Source organism: Struthio camelus, chromosome W, assembly GCF_040807025.1.
Source record: "Struthio camelus isolate bStrCam1 chromosome W, bStrCam1.hap1, whole genome shotgun sequence".
Lineage (NCBI taxonomy): Eukaryota > Metazoa > Chordata > Aves > Struthioniformes > Struthionidae > Struthio > Struthio camelus.
In genome coordinates, this window is record NC_090981.1 from 8350219 (window position 1) to 8367984 (window position 17766).

At 41.3% G+C, this 17766-nt stretch overlaps 1 protein-coding gene across 1 annotated transcript in view; it reads left to right on the forward strand.

The window, feature by feature from the left end:
- The window catches only part of KCMF1 (potassium channel modulatory factor 1), a 56197-nt gene that overhangs the window by 1175 nt on the left and 37256 nt on the right, over positions 1-17766 (forward strand). The window lies entirely within an intron of this gene.

The window sequence follows — 17766 nt, forward strand, 5'->3', positions numbered from 1 at the left end:
TTGGGTTTGGGAAGAAAAAAAGTTTACCTAGTTCTTGTGGTCTTGCTTAGGTGTACTTTATATTTTGGTAGATCGAGAAGATCGAGAACTTTTTTTTTTTTTTTTTCCTAATGAATTTTGTATTTCAAAAGAGGAAATGAATGCTGATGTAGCATATTTTGTAGCATTAAGAGAGGTCATAATACAAATATATTTTATGTTTGCCCTTGTTCTTCTGTGTTCTTTGCTATGGGTGAGTTAAGTGGATAGTTGAGGATTAATCAAAAAGAGCAGTGAGAAGAATGGAGAGAAAGCTGAAAGTGAAGAGGGAATTTATGTAGAAAGAAGAGAGCGTGATATAAAGGAAGTTGTTTGTTTTTCTACCTATTCTTACTGAAAGATGAGGTAGTTAGGCTAATATTGAATATTTAATAGAAGCTCTGCCTTGTCTCATTAAATGATAAAGTTTTGCCATGTTAGTAACTAAATTTAGCATCTGTCTCTATAAATGATCTTCATTTTCCTAGAGCTGTGAAAATTATTTATTTAAAGAAGTGGAGACAGCTTTCAAAACGTTTGAAGATTAGATAAAGATATGTGCTAGAAGAATTCAGTGCTTGGGAGTAATATTATTAACTTCTAGATGGTGGGTTGGTAGCTTGGTGGTGGACTAAAGCAAGTATGATGGATGTTCAGTGTGTAGCTACAGTATTTTGCGTTTTGTTAGTGTGTATGTGTATATGTGTGCTTGCTTAGCTAAGAACAGTCTTGCCTGAATCCTCTAACACTTTTTTTCTTCTTCTATAGTAAAGGTATAACCAATCCTCTTGGTTCTTTTTTGATTAGAATGCTGCTTGCCTTTTTTATTATTTTATTTTATCTTTTTTTTATTAGAAGGTGGGGTTGCTGGATTTGTAAGCAGATAATGAGGTAAATGATAATAAGTGAGTAAAATGAGGGTTAATAAAGTTTTTGTTTGTGGTTTTATTGGAAAATGTACTCTGTAAATTGCTGCTGTGATAGCTATCCATAGTATGCAATTTAAAATATGATGATAGGATATAAACTTCTTAGATTGCACTGGTTAAAACCACAAAAATGGTATGATATGTTGTTCTTTAACTGTTCAGTGTTAATTCTTAAAGTCTACAACCTGCTGTTATAAATGGTTATATTTAGTAAAAAATATTTTGGTCTTGAAGTAGTGTTTTAATAAAGAAGAATTTTGCAAATGGATTTCTTTTTAAATGTGTTCCTCATAGAGGTTATATTTTGAAATTTTTCTAGTGGACATTAGATTTTGTTTGTAGTGGGGAAAATCGTGTTATTTCCGCGCTTGGATTTTTGCTGATGAATAGAAAAAGTGAGAAAAAACACTAAGCTTGGTTTTGTTAAAAATGAGAAGCAGGTATATGAGTGTGTGTTCTTTGAAGTTGCACTTTCCTTTAGAAATGGAAATAGCTATCTTCTAATAAGCTGTTGGTGAGTGTGAGGTTTTGGTAACTGTACATTGTCAATGCAAACATCTTCAAGTATGTTTTTAAAAAAAAAACCCGCAAGATATAAAGCTGCAGCAATGATTGTACTTTGATAGATGTTTAGAGGAGCCTGGTTTGTCTTTAGTTTTCTTAATCATTTTCTTTTACTCACCTTTTAACATGCTTTAAGTCTTAATTTTAGATTAGTTATGGGGTTAGAGTAAGTTGTCTTGATATAGGAATGGGTTTTTGCAGGGGGTGTTTTTGGAGTTTTGGGTTGGGGGGGGGTTAAGGGATGATGTTTTGTTTTGTTCCTCCAACCTGGATCAGATACTTGGTTTGTGTTAGAAGTATGGAAGTCCTTAAAACTGAAATATTCCCAAAAAGTACTCGCTTCAGATCTGCGTTATGTTGTCTATGGTTGGCTGACAGCTTTCAATCTGGTATGACCTGATCAAAGCTGTTTCTGGAAGGATAAGGTATAGGGGAAAAACGAGCTTAAATTATGTTATTAAATTGTGTCTTTGTGTGTTTTTGAAGTTGCAAATAAGATTTGATTGATCCATTGTTCTAGATCTTACCAGAATCAGTTTTGTGATGGGGAAGGCTTTATTTTAAAAGATAAATGTTGGAGAACTTGGAATTCCAATGCCTCAGGGCTTTAAATAAGCATCTGATAGAGGCCTAATCTTATTCTTCATTAGGGTCTCTTGGCTGTTTTTTTGCTCTTAATCATCTATAAAATAGTCAGTTGCTAAAGCATCTTCCATTTTCCTCAAGAAAATGTCAGCCTGCCTCTTCACTGTGCTCTTGTTTCATACCTGAGCTCTGGGCTCACCTTTCCTTCCGTTTCAGGTGAATGGACACAACTGGAACTTTCATTACTGTCTCTGTCTTGAAATGTTGGCTATTTCAGAGGATTTGTTAGCTAGTTGTTGCTGCTAAGAATGCTTGTTAGTGTTGATCCCAACTTTCCCTACCAATGCTTATTTCCAATTTTTAAAATAACCTTTGATGCATGATTTGATAAGAGAATAGCTATTCCCTGCCTTTGGGCTTCTAGAATGGAACAGAAGATCACTCTCCTGGTCTCTCTTTTTTTTTTTTTTTTTTTTTTAAATGTCATGCCCTTTATAGGAATGATGCACTATGCTTCTCCAGTTTAGCATCTTTATTTCAGAGTATATGGTGATGTGATCTTTGGCAGCCTAAGGGAAATGGGCAGGTGAATTTTTAGGCTCTACTATGGCAGAGGGTATTCAGTAGACTAAGTTTTCTGTGAACATGAGCGTGGCAGTGACTCTTTTGTATGGCTATAGATATTTATAGCCAGTAGAGCAGAAAAATGGAAAATCATAACTTCTGTGTACATCATCAAAAAATTCTTTTGCACTGTTTAATAAAAAAATTGTTTTAGGTGTTTTAATTGCATATAATAATATACTATTATTAGTAGGGAGGTGACAATTACAGCACCATGGGAAGTCATACAAGTGCTAGATTCCAATTTTCTATATCCAACAATTCCAAAGAATTCCCAATGTAGTTTTCTATGTTGTCATCTTCTGAATGCCAGCAGTTCCTGAAGTGCTGCTGCTTTTTCCAGGTCTTGGTTGATTCCAGAGCTTTTCAGCTAAGTGGTCTGTATCACTTAATTCTCTGCCTTCTACATTCTGTTCTTCCCTTTAAGTTCTGTACTTTGGTTCTTATTTTTGTTCAGTTTGTTTCTTTGCAAGCTTTTTGAAGCTCAAAAACACTTAAGGATTTCAGTGGTGTTCATTTACCAACAGTTCTTGTCAATCAGCAAAGCTCTGCAGTTAATCCTGTGAACTTCAGGAAGTCCTGAGTCAGGTAAAGCTGCTAATGGGGGCAGTAATCAAGCTAGGAAGGGAAAGCAGTGACAGTAGGGGCCATGTGAAATTCTGTGAATGTTCCCTGTTAGCTTCAGTCTCCCTGCACCCAGTGAAGCTTGAAGCTCAATGCATTTTTTAATAAAATGTCTTGTATGAAGACTTTGAAGTCAAGTACATATTAGTAATAAAAGAGTATATGAATACATTGTGGGGGAGGGGAGGGGCAGAACATGTGTTTGAAAATGAAGGTATCTCAAAGTTGGGATTAAACATGCACCAACCATTGGGAGGGAGGAAGGCAGAATAATATTACTTTGTTCTTTTAGCAGTAGAATAAGAAAACTGGGAGTCTGGGCTGGTTAGGTTTAGTTTGGTCATGATGTAAAAAATAAAACCGCTTGTTACAGATGAAGTTCTTCTTACTGATGACAGTAAGAACTAGAATGTCCCTGTGCTTGCTCCCCCAGTTATACCCTGGCTGTGTCATACTTGATCAACAGAAAGATGTTATGAATTTCTGACTAGACAAATAACACTTTGCCTGTGGCCATTCTCTTTAAGATTTTATGTGCCATCAGTGTTAGAAATGTCACTAAATGCAGATCTAAGAGGTTTGCATCCGAAAGTATATTAATTCAGGTAATGGAACTACAGTACTTTGTATGAAAAAGATGAAATCATTCTGTTCAAGTATTGTATTTTAATAATGGAGAACTGTCTCTGTGAAATCAATTATAAGTTGAGGTTCTCTGTGTATTTTTTTCTCACTTACATCTGCAAACGTAGAGTTTGACTATTTGTGCAACATATGAAAGAACTTAAGAACTTTTTAAACCTGTTCTGTAGAAATTAGGATGGTAGTTGTACACTTACCATAATACAGTGAGTTTTCTGAGTTTGTAGTAATACTTGGGTCTTATTTAGTGTTTTCTAACTTTAGATCTCAAAGTATTAAATAGTGGTGAGGTAACCTGTTCTCATGGAGTAAGACTAAGGCCTATAATATAGTGTAGTATCTAAAAAATGAGTTGGCATTATAACTTGGATAATGAGCTATATTTGGGACAGGAAAATGTTAACATTAACCTAAATGCCTACCAATATAAGTGGAAATATTGAAAACAGTATAATTAACAATTAATGTTCTTTGCTTTCAACAGAAAAATGCATCCCTTAAAATGGAGTTGAACACATCAGTAACATTTAACTGGTAATTATGAAATATCATGGAATTCAGATTTTTAGGGAAAAACTGTTTCGTGCTCTATTGATGGTTCAGGAAACCTTTTGTGTGTGAATTGCTACACTGCTGTCTTCTGAAGTCTGCAAGACCTCCAAAATAGATGTGGAAAGAGACTATTTGAGATTTGCGGTGAGAAATTAAGTAATGCCATGGATCAAAAAATGGTTGGGAGATGGGGGGGGGGGGTTAGAATTAAACAGTTGATGGCAAAAGGTTGGTAGTTAAATACCTTCAGAAATGGAACTGGTATAGAACTTATAAGTTCTATCCAGGGAATGGGGGAGGTGGAGGAAGGGGGAATAGTGGGACAGAAACACTTGCAAATAAGACAGTTATTTGAGCTAGTGCTGACTAGAAGTGATCGTGAGGAACTTTAGAAAGAGCTAAGTAAGTTAAATGCATGAGCAGCACAGGATGAGTGAAATTCACTTGTTAAAAGGAAAAGCACAGGGATAAGTATACTTCTTGGGTACCTTAGAAGCGTCTACTTTAGTGGTATTAACTTGAGAAAGGATATGGGGTATCTCTATAGATAACTATGCATCTGTTTTTACTGCTGCTCTTTTTTACTGTTAAGATATGAAAAATGTTACTGTGCTCAAGCTGCTCAGAACAGCCAGGTCATCAAGTTGAGCACTTGGAAGTTGGGATGTGCCAGAAATAGGTTGCACAGAGAACCCTAATTCAGCCCTCTTTGTGTACATGCACTGTGGAATTACATAGCCACATATCTTCTCTGTGGTACCCTGCCTCATTTAGGTTGTATAGGGAAGGAGGCTGTTGTATGTATGATACTTGCTTTGTTTTTAAGGTGAACATAAACAAGGAGGTAAGGCATTACAGAAAGAAAGGATGGTTGTGGTGTTGATAGTTGAATTTTGTTGTGGAAAGTTGGCTCGATCCCTACTTCTGCTACAGATTTCCTATGAAATGCCAGGCAAATCACTTAGACAAGAGTTCACAGGTGGCTTCTAGCTGTGTGTTTCTTATTTTATGAAGGCCCAATTGAAGATTTTTGGATCTAAGCATTCACAGCTGCAACTCTTAATACCTGGATGATGAGCTAAGAAAATATACCTAGCTATAGAAAATTAAATACTCTGAAAAATCCATCCATAGGTATCTCAAAGCAGGTACCTGGACTTAGACTTATGATTTTAATCTTTTTATGTTTTAGTTTCCAGCTATTGCAAAGGGAGGAAAATACTACTTTGAAGTGCTTTGAAAGCAAGTGCATTGATGTTTATGCAGCGCTGAGATGCTGTAGACATATGCTTCATAAGGAAGGCTTTGAGAAAATAATCTATATTCAGTACAAGTTTTGAAAAGGGTGCAGTAAATCGAGCCTCATGCCTAACTGAGGATAAAATAAATACTCAGTATCTGTTTACTGAACACCACTTACCCTGTGTGTTGAATGAGGTGATATTTTCATAGAAAAGAATGTGATCATATAAAACCTTTTTGCTTATGGATTCTGATCATAGGCTGATTTTTAAGATGCGTATATGATGCAATGAGCAAATTAGTGTCTCTTCTCCTATTTTTGTTCTTAGAAACATTTTGGCTGAAGCTTCTGAAGGAAATGCGTTCTTGGCCTAGAGAACTTACCATGTTTGTCCATCTAATTTATAGGCTGTGAAAAAGGAGTCATAATGAGAAGACCAACAAACTTGCTTAACTTTAGGCAGCACTGTCAGATTCCCATATAACAGTGTTATAAAGTACTGTGTGCAGCTTGATCCCCTTCAAAGAATTGGAGTGATGTTAATGCCTTAGGGTGTTGTGTGTGGGGGGGGGGGGGGAGCTATTGCATGGATAGAGACTGGGGGAAAAAAAATCTTTACCTCAAAGGTTGATAAAGAGAGGGAATCTTTTAAAAAAAAAAAAAAAGTCTAGATGATATAGATCAGGAGTGTCTATAATTTTTCATAATACAAGAGCAGGAGGTTATTCAATTAATTTAAGAGGTGATTGATTCAAAGCTGATTAACAGAAGCACTTTTTCACATACCATATGTAGTTAGACTGTGAAATATATTTTTGCAAAAAGTTATATCACCTGGTATCCAGCTTGAGGGGATTAAAGTTTTGGATTGTATCTTAAACTTCATATTTCAGGTCTCTTAACTGTTTGAGACTAAAAGGTGGCAGTAGAGTATCTCATATCTGATGTCTTCTGAAGTTCCTACACCTTTCCCTGAAGCATCAGCTGAACCTCTGTTCTGAATTCATATGATAATTCCTATGTTCTTTTGTACATATGTTCCTTACTGTCATTCACATCTTTGTTACTTTCTCATAGTGTTGTTACTTTCTCATAGTGTTATCCTAATTAACTTTGATACAATGAAGTAAGGCCATTTTGAATTTCACTCAGTGCAGAGTATAGTAACATGCTCAGTAGTTTCACTGGTTGCCAGTATGTGTAAATCAAGGTTTTGAGCTGTTTCCTGAAGCTTTATTTGACTTAGGCTCTAGATGTTTGTTGAGTTGACAAAAAGCGAGTGAGGACTTCCCCCAAGTTAAAATAGTGGGCTGGCATCACAGAAATTACTTCAACTTTAATATAATTCTTGCCACTTACATAAGTGCTCTTCATCCATAGAGTTTAGAATTGTATCTCAAAGGTGAGTACAGGCAATTGCTTGACTTGTACAATTGGAAGTTATTGCCTCATGGTTGGAGCCCTTTTTTGAATGTGGACTGACTGGAGCCAACAAGGTACTCTGAAAAATGACTGGGGTTGTTGTTTAAACCAAAGCTGTCTTCTGCACCTCTATGAGTCAGTTGAGTTGCTCTACAGACTCATGGTAGCATGGCAGGAACTTGGTGGTAGCTTCTATGAATAAACTTATGGGCAAGTGTGCTAGAAAGTCTTCAACATTATTTGGGGGCTGGACAGAAGTGTCTCGGGGTAGTCAGCTGGATAGTCATGCTCTAAACTGTTTTGTTAGTGATATTCTCTAGATAACTATCTCGAGTATCCCAGCTCCAGAAGCAGTGGACCATAGGAGGTTCTTAAGGTTGGAAGCATGTTGGGAGATAGAACTAGAATGATACATCGTGTGGTTGTCAGAAACTTCTGTCTCTGCTGGCAAATAAATGATTTTATTAAAAATATTGTTCAAACTTATTGGCTATGCATTTATTGCATAATTTATGTCCTTCTGTGTGTTGGTTATAATTTTAGAAAAATTTTCATATGGATGGATCTTGAAATTGCTGGGGGTTTCAATATAGATAAGCCTTTGTCAGTTGGACTTTTATGATTGTTAGAATGAAATCTGCTGTAAATGAATCTGGCTACAAGGACTTTCTAAACTTAACCATGGAAAGGTTGATGTAGGAAAGAAAAATCCAAGATGCCTTTTAAGAAGGGTACCAAAGCTTTGTAAAAGTAAGCTATAGAGAACATACAGCTTTGTAAATTACAGTTTAAACTTACCCCCCCCCCCCCCCCCCCAACAATACAACTCTAAAGATATATGTAAGGTAGTTCAGATTATCTTAACTTCATGCCTGTCCCCTGCTATCATACATATTGTCCAGGTAAGGTGAAAATATTAACATATGTAAGTTGACTTCTGATTGCTGTACAGGTGAAAGGCTCATCCCCAGACTCTGTTACTCCTGCTGTAAACCATGACCATCGTTCATCTTATAGACTTGTAGTTTTAAACTATATTCATTAGATACATTGCAGATTTATTAAGTTGAGTTGGAAACTGTGTGGTATCAGTTGACTTGCAAAGATTGGATATGTTTCCCAGCACTTTTCTCCCTTGGTTATCTTCAATTTCAGAGAACTCTTAAGGATGAGAAGCTTTTTGTCCTGTGCTGTTAGATACAGAAAGCAAAAGAATGGATGCAATGATCTGTAAATCATACCAAGAGACTGGAAAGAGAATAAGGCCTACAAATTGTCAGACAGTTTGGTAGGCAGGACCTGACAGTATAAAAAAAACTTCCAGGATAAGGAAAACTTGGTGTGAAGAACTTACAAGGTTCCAAAGTGCTTTTTTTATAGAAGAATGCTTTATAAGTAAAGGATGTTCTTGGAGTAGTTGTGACCCTTAGCAACACCTACCACTCTTAATTTGACTGATATAGATGTTGTTTCTGTGTTATTCCAGACTGCTATCTGAGGCTTAATTAGGAACAAGTGATCTGTAGGACACAACTTATTAGGCTTAACTCATGATGGAATATTAAAGAAATCATTTAAATGGTGGTTTGGAAAGATTTGGGGATCTCTTATAGTCTATAATGGTGCGAGAGAATTGTATCATCTAGCCTTTAAGTATTGGAAAATCATGACTTTCCAGTAACTGGTTCCTTGTACCATAGAGGTTAGTCACTGCTTTCTGGTGTCCTGGAAGCAGGAACAATTCAAACAGCGTGACCAGAAAACTGAATAAGGAGCTCATCTCTGATAGGATTGTTGAGAATCATATGCATAAATACACCTGTTCTAGTCGGGAATAAAAAGAATTGGGATGATAATTGGTTGGGGTACAGGACTTTGACTTGGAGGGATACCATGAAGGATGTTTTCTGAGCAACTGTATCAGATCAGCAGCTAATGGCTACTGTTAATGATGCTTGCATTGAATTTCACATTAAACTTCCTCCAAACACATTTTCCCTTCCCTCAAATGTTCCTTTTCATAAATTAATGCTTTTGAAGACAATGACAACTTTATGTAGGATGATGTGTTAAACCTCTCTAGACTGCGAGAAGATGCTACCTGCATTTTTTTTCCATGGCATTAAGCAGTTGGGGATCTCAGCTGTATGATACAGTTTTAAAAGTCTATGCTGCTTTAGTTTCTTCCAGTTAAATATATGTAAATCTAATCAAAGGTATTGCCTCTAATTCAAGCCAAAAAGAATTTAGAGGTTAAGATTAGAGAAGTTGCATATAAACAATAGGGTTGGGAATCCTTTTGTTTTCCACCTGTGGCTGTTTGAAGGCCTTTGCTGTCTGTAGGCTCTTAACTTTAAAAAGCTCAAGCTATTGCTGTAAAATATACTGTGTGGACAATATTACAGCTGCTACATTAGGGCCTTTGTCATGCCATACCTCTTTTCTTTTTTTCATGACAAGCTAACACAGGATTACAAATGTTCGCAACTTCTTTTGGCATTGTCAGGAGGCTGATATGAGCTGTTGAGCTGCTTTAGAGTTAGTGCTCTGCAAAGAAATGTTTCCAATACAGTAAGTTGACAATCTACTTTGGCATGTGTGGCAGAACCTGGAAGGAAAGCAGTTCATGCTTATGATCCCCTGTAGGAGCCAGGGTGGACTCTCCCTCTATGGAGAGCTCAGAAAACATGTGAAAATAAGTTTGCTTAAAGTCGTACTAGGAACATGGAAGCTCTGTACCACAGAGTAAATCTATAGGCTAGGCTAGGGGGCTTCCCCTCCCTCCATGCCACCTTCTTAAAAATTGCTCTGAAATGAATTGATGGAATTTCAAGCTCATGTGTGTGTTCAGTCCTCTAGTTTAGGAAACGTGTTGCCTTGATGTGGTAAAAATGTAGGGTGATGGTTATACATTTGTGATGTGTTCCTAAAAGGAAACTGAAGAATACAGCACATGGTGTACTCTTAAATGTGTGTGTGTGTGTATACATTCTTTACATTTTCATATTTTTATATATTTATATATATACACACTAACTACTGGAGGTGCAATTCATGTGAGGGCGAGCATTTCCTCACAAGCATCTGAATTTCAGATGGCTCAGCAGTGCAGTGAGTAAAAACCATCCTTTTGGATGGAATTTGAGTGAAGTTCGGTAGAAAACTGAGGATAGGGTTTATAGATTAGTTCTAAAAATATAAAATTAGAGCTGTATCTTCCTCAGTGTTCCAGCTGTCATATATCTCTATCCCTGAGATACACGAGGTAACAATATAGAAGTATGTGTGGTGGCTTGTTTTTTTTTTTTTCCTTCTTCTGTACTTTCAGTGTCTCCCCTTCCTTTGTTATCTAGGTTTTCTTCCTTAGCATTTGAATTCCTTTTGACTTCTAGTGGGTGAATGCATGTAAAAACATACTATGCTTGCAGCAACAGAGCACTGGACTCTTCTTGAATTAACTTACAGTATTGTCTTTTCTCTTACCTTCAATATGCAGATCAGAGACCCGTGCTTTTCCTGTTTCATGACATTAACATAGTCCACAATCACAATATTTTTCATATCCTAGCCTCTCTAGGCAGTTCTCATCTCCCACTGCTATTTGTTGTTCAGTTGTGAGCCTCAAAATCAAATCTATGTTCTCTCCTGTTAGTTGTCAGAACTATTGGGTCTTATTTTGTCACCTAGTAAAGTTTTGAAGCCCAAAGTGCTGCATGTATCACTAACTGTTATCCAATTCACCCAGCTAAATATTAGACAAAAAAAAAAAAAAAACTTGCTCTTCTGAATAAGTGAACAAGAGTATAATCTAATATATTAGACTTAAAGGTCAAGGAGAATCTTGCAAGTGATTATTAGGAATACAACTCTGCATCATATAAAATATATAATTGACAGTGTAGCTTTTCCTAAACTTCTAGCTTTATTTAAAATCTCCTAATTCTCGAGCATTTGGTAAGCTTTTTTTTCTTCTCTAATAGACAGATCACTGAAATCTTAATTGTCCTGGTGAAGATTTGTCAAACTTGTTTTAATGTAGGTGATTCTCCTCTTCTCTTCCCCCCCCCCCGCCACCTGTTAAAGCACAAAATAGTATAATAGTGGGTTTTTTTCTTCTCTGTAATAGTACCTTGGGATCTGAGTATATAACTAGGAATCATGAGACCTGGATTTTGATGCTCTCTTTGCTTGTGTCTCAGTCTATGGAGTGGGATAAATGACTATGTTAATACAATGATTTATTGCATACTATGTTTCATCATATATTTCAACATAATAGTATAATAATCTTTTGTATTTTCTAAAAAAATTAGTTCAGCAAATAAAGGAAAACATTTTTACAGCCTGCAATCACTTTCTGGGAAATCATCATGCTTGAGTACCTCTCTGAAGTGTCTGTACACAAATGCATGCAGGATGGGGAATAAACAGGAAGAATTAGTTTGTTTTTGTTCCGGTTAGTTGATCATTAAATTTGGGATCCCGTCCTAAGCCTTTTGAAAGGGGTTTATGTGGCACATGAAACCACAGTGACTATTTTAAGGGAGCTACTTTGGAGTCATTGTCCCCCAAATAAAAATAAATGCTCTAAATAATTATTTTAATGTGTCTTCAGTTTCTAGACAGGTAAAAATAGGTGAATATTTTCTTGAAAATTGCATGTGGTTCTTCTGTATTCTGGAAACAAAAGTGAATTCTCCCTTCCTGTCATTAAATTTCCTAATAGATTTTTGGATTCTATGGCACTATGATAGGCTGGTAAATTTATTTTCTTTATTTGTTCTCTACAGTGTTGACTCATTGCTATCTGGTGTTGATAGACTTATGAATCCCTCCCCTCAACTGTCCTCAGTGATGTCACTTCTAGTTGTATTGAATGAAAAATGTGGTTGCATAATGTTGTTGTTTTGGATCAGATTTTTACTTTCAGAGGATGGGTTTTAACACAAATACTTAGAAAACAAAGAAAATGCATAGCAATTTCACTTAACTAAAAAATTGTTATATGAGCTATAAGTTATAGTGAAAACCTGAATTCCTAAAGATTCTGCACCAAGAAGTGGTGGGTGATGATAGTTGGAGATGTCCTGTGGGGGATGGAGGCACCCATTTGCCAGCCTGACTTGCTGTCTTCAGAGGTTTGTTGCTTACTGGGGGCTTGGATCTGGGCAGTTGCAGAGAGACTGCCAAGACTCATCTGGCCTTTGGAGTATTACCCCTTTTTGCTGATCCGTGTGGGCGTGGATGATGATCTCATGGTCACCCGGGCAGTATCAAGAGTGACTACAGAGCTATGGGGGCCCAGGTAGTGTTCCCCTTGAAGTGAAGGGGAAAGGCTCAGGCAGTAGTGGATGCATTTGGTAAACACCTGGTTGCATGGTTGGTGTCGCAGGCAGGGCTTCTGTTTTACGACTGTGAGACCCTTTCTGAGGAATGAGGGCTGCTGGGGAGAGATGGGAATCCATCTGACAAAATGGAGCAAGAGCATCTTTACCAACAAGATTCCTAACCTTGAGGAGGGCTTTAAACTAGGTATGTCGAGGGAGGGTTACCATAGCCTGAAGGGAGGTGGAGGCATGGGGGCAGCGAGGAAGTGTCTGGAGGACAGCTCTCAGTTTCTCTGTGAAAGCAGCACAACTGGGACTCGTCTCAAGTGCCTGTACACAAATACATACAGCATGGGGCAACAAACAGGAGGAATTAAAGTCCATGCACAGTTGCAGAGCTCTGATCTCTCTGGGATTACAGAGAAGTTGGGGCGGGGGGGGATAGCTCACATGACTGGAGCGTTGCCATGGATGGATACAGGCTCTTCAGGAAGGTCAGGCTGGGAAAGCAAAGAGGAGGGGATGTGCTCTATGCAAAGGAGCAGCTTGAATGCATGGACCTTTGCCTTGGAACAAGTGATGAGCCAGTTGAGAGTTTATGGGTGAGGATCAGAGGATAGACTAAAGAGGGTGACATCATGGTGGGTGTCTGCTACAGATAAAGAAGTGAAAGCAGATGAGAAGCCTTCTTTAGACAGCTGGAGGAAGCTTCACAATTGTAAGCCCTGGTACTCATTGGGGGACGCTTCACTCACCCTGGCATCTGCTCGAAGGGCAATATGGCTAGGTACAAGCAAACCAGGACACTTTTGGAGTGCACAGACAATTTCTTGATACAAGATCATCAAATTGACTAGAGGAGATGCTTGTCTGAATCTGGTACTCACAAATAAGCAAGAACTGGTCGAGGATGTAGCAATCATGAGATAGAGTTTAAAATCCCGAGAAAAGTGAGCAAGGCAAACAGGAGAATCATAACCTTGAACTTGAGGAAAGCAGATTTTGGCTTGTTCAGGTATTTGCCTGGCAGGATCCCATGGGAGACTACCCTGGAGAGCAAAGGGGCCCAGGACAGTGTCAAAAGCCTTGCTGAAGTCCAGGGAGACAACATCCGCTGCTCTCCCCTCATCTCCCCAGCCAGTCATTCCATCATGGAAGGCTATCAGATTGGTCAAGCATGATCTCCCCTTGGTGAATCCATGCTGACTACTCCTGATCACCTTCCTGTCCTCCAGATGCTTAGTGAGGACCTCCAGGATGAGCTGTTCCATCACCTTTCCAGGGATGGAGGTGAGGCTGACAGGCCTGTAGTTCCCTGGCTCCTCCTTCTTGCCCTTTTTGAAGGCTGGAGTGACACCGGCTTTCTTCGGCTTTCTTCCAGTCCTCAGGCACCTCTCCTGATCTCCAGGACCTTTCAAAGATGATGGAGAGTGGCCTAGCAATGACATCCGCCAGCTCCCTCAGCACTCGTGGGTGCATCCCATCGGGGCCCGTGGATTTGTGGATGTCAAGTTTGCCCAAAAGATCTCTAACCCGATCCTCCTTGACCAAGGGAGAGTCTTCCTTTCTCCAGCCTTCCTCTCTTGTCCCCAGGGCCTGGAATTCCCGAGGGCTGGCCTTAGCAGTAAAGACTGAAGCAAAGGCGGCATTCAGCAACTCTGCCTTCTCTGTATCCTTCATCACCAGGGCACCCACCCCATTCAGCAGCGGGCCCACATTTTCCCTAGTCTTCCTTTTGCTATTGATGTATTTGAAGAACCCCTTCTTGTTGTCCTTGACATCCCTTGCCAGATTTAATTCCGAATGGGCCTTAGCCTTCCTTGTTGCATCCCTGCACACTCTGACAGCGTCCCTGTATTCCTCCCAAGGGGCCTGTCCCCTTTTCCACATTCTGTAGACTTCCTTCTTCTGTTGGAGTTTTGCCAGGAGCTCCTTGCTCATCCATGCAGGTCTCCTGTCCACTTTGCTGGACTTCTTACTCAGAGGGATGCACTGCTCTTGAGCCTGGAGGAAGTGATGCTTGAATATTAACTAGCTTTCTTGGACCCGTCTTCCTTCTAGGGCCCTACCCCATGAGATTCCCCTAGGGAGGTCCCTGAAGAGGCCAAAGTCTGCTCTCCTGAAGTCCAGCGTTGCAATCCTACTTATTGCCCTGCTTCCTCCTTTCAGGATCCAGAACTCCACCAGCTCATGGTCACTGCAGCCAAGACTGCCCCCAACCTGCACATCTCCAACCAGCCCTTCTTTGTTTGTTGGTACAAGGTCTAGCAGCACACCTCTCCTTGTTGGCTTCTCCACCACCTGTGTCAAGAAGTTATCCTCAATGCTTTGCAGGAACCTCCTGGACTGTTTGTGCCTAGCTGTGCTCTCTTCCCAGCAGATGTCAGGGTGGTTCAAGTCTCCCATGAGAACCAGGGCCTGTGATCATGAGGCTACTTCCAGCTGTCTGTAGAAGGCCTCATCGATGACCTCTTCCTGATCAGGTGGCCTGGAGTAAACCCCCACCACAGTGTCACCCATGTTAGCTTGCCCTTTAATCCTTACCCATAGGCTCTCAACTTGCTCTTCATCCACCCCCAGGCAGAGCTCCATACATTCCAGTTGCTCCCTCACATAAAGGGCAACTCCCCCTCCTCCCCTTCCTGGCTTGTCCTTCCTAAAAAGCACATAGCCATCCCTGACAGCATTCCAGTCGTGTGAGCTATCCCACCATGTCTCTGTAACTGCAACGAGATCATGGCCCTGCAGCCACACACAGATCTCTAGTTCTTCCTGCTTATTCCCCATGCTGCGTGCATTGGTGTACAGGCACTTCAGAGAGCCAATCGAGCATGCAGGCTTCTCAGGAGAGGTGCAAGAAGATCCTCCATAGCCATGTCCCATGCTGTCTCCCCTGGCTGTATGCACTCACAGGAGGCATCCTGACTCGAGTGGTGTTTTACTGACTACCCTGTCTCTATGCCACTCCCCTTCCCCCATCTCTCCTAGTTTAAAGCCCTCCTTACCAGGCTGGCCAGCCTGTTAGCAAAGACACACGTGCCCTGCTTGGTGAGGTGGATCCCATCTCTCTCCATCAGCTGTTGATCTTCAAACAGGGTCCCATGGTCGTAGAAACCAAAGCCCCGCTGCCAACACCAGCGGCACAGCCGGTTGTTAACTTGGAAAACTCGTCTACTCCTCCTCCCGTCCTTCCCCCTCACTGGCAAGATTGAGGGGAAAACGACCTGGGCTCCCAGACCCTTGACCACCATTCCCAGAGCTCTGAAATCCTGTTGATTTCCAATTTGCCTTTCGTGTCATTAGCGCCCACATGGAAGAGCAGCAGAGGGCAATAGTCCCATGCATGGACAAGCCTTGGCAGTCTTTCCATGACATCTCGTATTCAAGCCCCTGGCAGGCAGCAGACCTCTCTAGACAAGAGGTCAGGTCAGCAGAGAGGTGCCTCTGTCCCCTGCAGCAGGGAGTCACCCACAACAATCACTCACTGCTGCTTCCAGGTGTTCCTGCATGGCACAGGGTCTGGCAGGCCGGTTGCCTCCCTTGGAGCCATGCCCAGCTCCTCCTCAGCTTGGAGGGTGCTGAACTTGTTCCTCAAAGGCAAATCTTGAGGAGGAGCAAGAGCCTTTCTCCTTCTACGAGAGGTCACCAGTTTCCAGCCCTCTTGAACAGCGTTATGATGTACTGTTGCACACAGCACAGAGCCCTCCAGCAACTCTGCTGCAGTGGGGGGCGGGGACTCCTGGAGCTGCACAGTCTCTGAGAATACCCTGTCTATCTCCTGCTCATCTTCTCGGATGCTACGCAGCCTACTGACTTCCTCCCGTAACTCCTTTACCTGATGACGCAACTGATCAACCACAGCACACCTTCCACAGGAGAGCTGTCTGTCAGCCCAGGCCTCACAGAGAGGCCCCAGGCACTCCCTGCAGCCTGACACCTGTAGAGCTGCCTCTGCTGTCAGAGGGTCTGTCTGGGTTGAAGCCTCAGACACAGCTGATGCAGCAACTCCAACAGCCACCGGGGAACATGCTGTCAAGAAGTCAAGTAAAGGGGGCAAGAGACCTGCATGGATGAACAAAGAACGCCTGGCAAAATTCTAAGAGAAGAAGAAAGTGTACAAGAGGTGGAAGCAGGGACAGGCCACTTGGGAGGAATATAGGGATGTTGTCCGAGTATGCAACGAGGAAAGCCAGGGCCCCTTTGGAGCTTAATCTGGCAAGGGATGTCAAGGGCAGCAAGAAGGGCTTCTTCAAATGCATCAATAGCAAAAGGAAGAGTGGGGAAACGTGGGCCTGCTGCTGAATGGGGCAGGGGCCCTGGTGACAAAGGATACAGAGAAGGCGGAGATACTGAATGCCTTCTTTGCTTCAGTCTTTACTGCGAAGGCCAGCTCTCAGGAATCCTGGACCCTGGAAACCAGGGAGAAAGTCTGGAGAAAGCAAGATTTTTTTTTTTTTTTTCCCTTGGTCGAGGAGGTTCATGTTAGGGATCACGTCAGCAAACTGGACACCCACAAGCCCATTGCATCCCATCAGGACCTCCCGTGAGTGCTGAGAGTGGCCTAGCAATGATGTCCGCCAGCGCTCTCAATCATTTTTGAAAGGACATGGAGAATGGGAGAAGTGCCTGAGGACTGAAAGAAAGCCAGTGTCACTCCAGCCTTCAAAAAGGGCAAGAAGGAAGACCCAGGAAACTACAGGCCTGTCAGCCTCACCTCCATCCCTGGATAGGCAATGGAGCAGCTACTCCTGGATACAGTTTCCAGGCACGTGAAGGACGAAAAAGAAGGTGATCAGGAGTAGTCAGCATGGATTCACCAAGGGGAAATCATGCTTGACCAATCTGATAGCCTTCCATGATGGAAGGACTGGCTGGGGAGATGAGGGCAGAGCAGTGGATGTTGTCTCCCTGGACTTCAGCAAGGCTTTTGACACTGTCTCCCATCACATCCTCCTAGGCAAGCTCAGGAAGTGTGGGCTGGATGAGTGGACAGTGAGGTGGATTGAGACCTGGCTGGATGGCAGAGCTCAGAGGGTTGCGGTCAGTGGTGCAGAGTCTAGTTGGAGGCCTGTAGCTAGCGGTGTCCCCCAGGGGTCAGTCCTGGGTCCAGTCTTGTTCAATGTATTCATCGATGACCTGGTTAAAGGGACAAAGCCGCACCCTCAGCAAGTTTGCTGATGATACTAAACTGGGGGGAGTGGCCTGACACACCAGAGGGCTGTGCTGCCATTCAGAG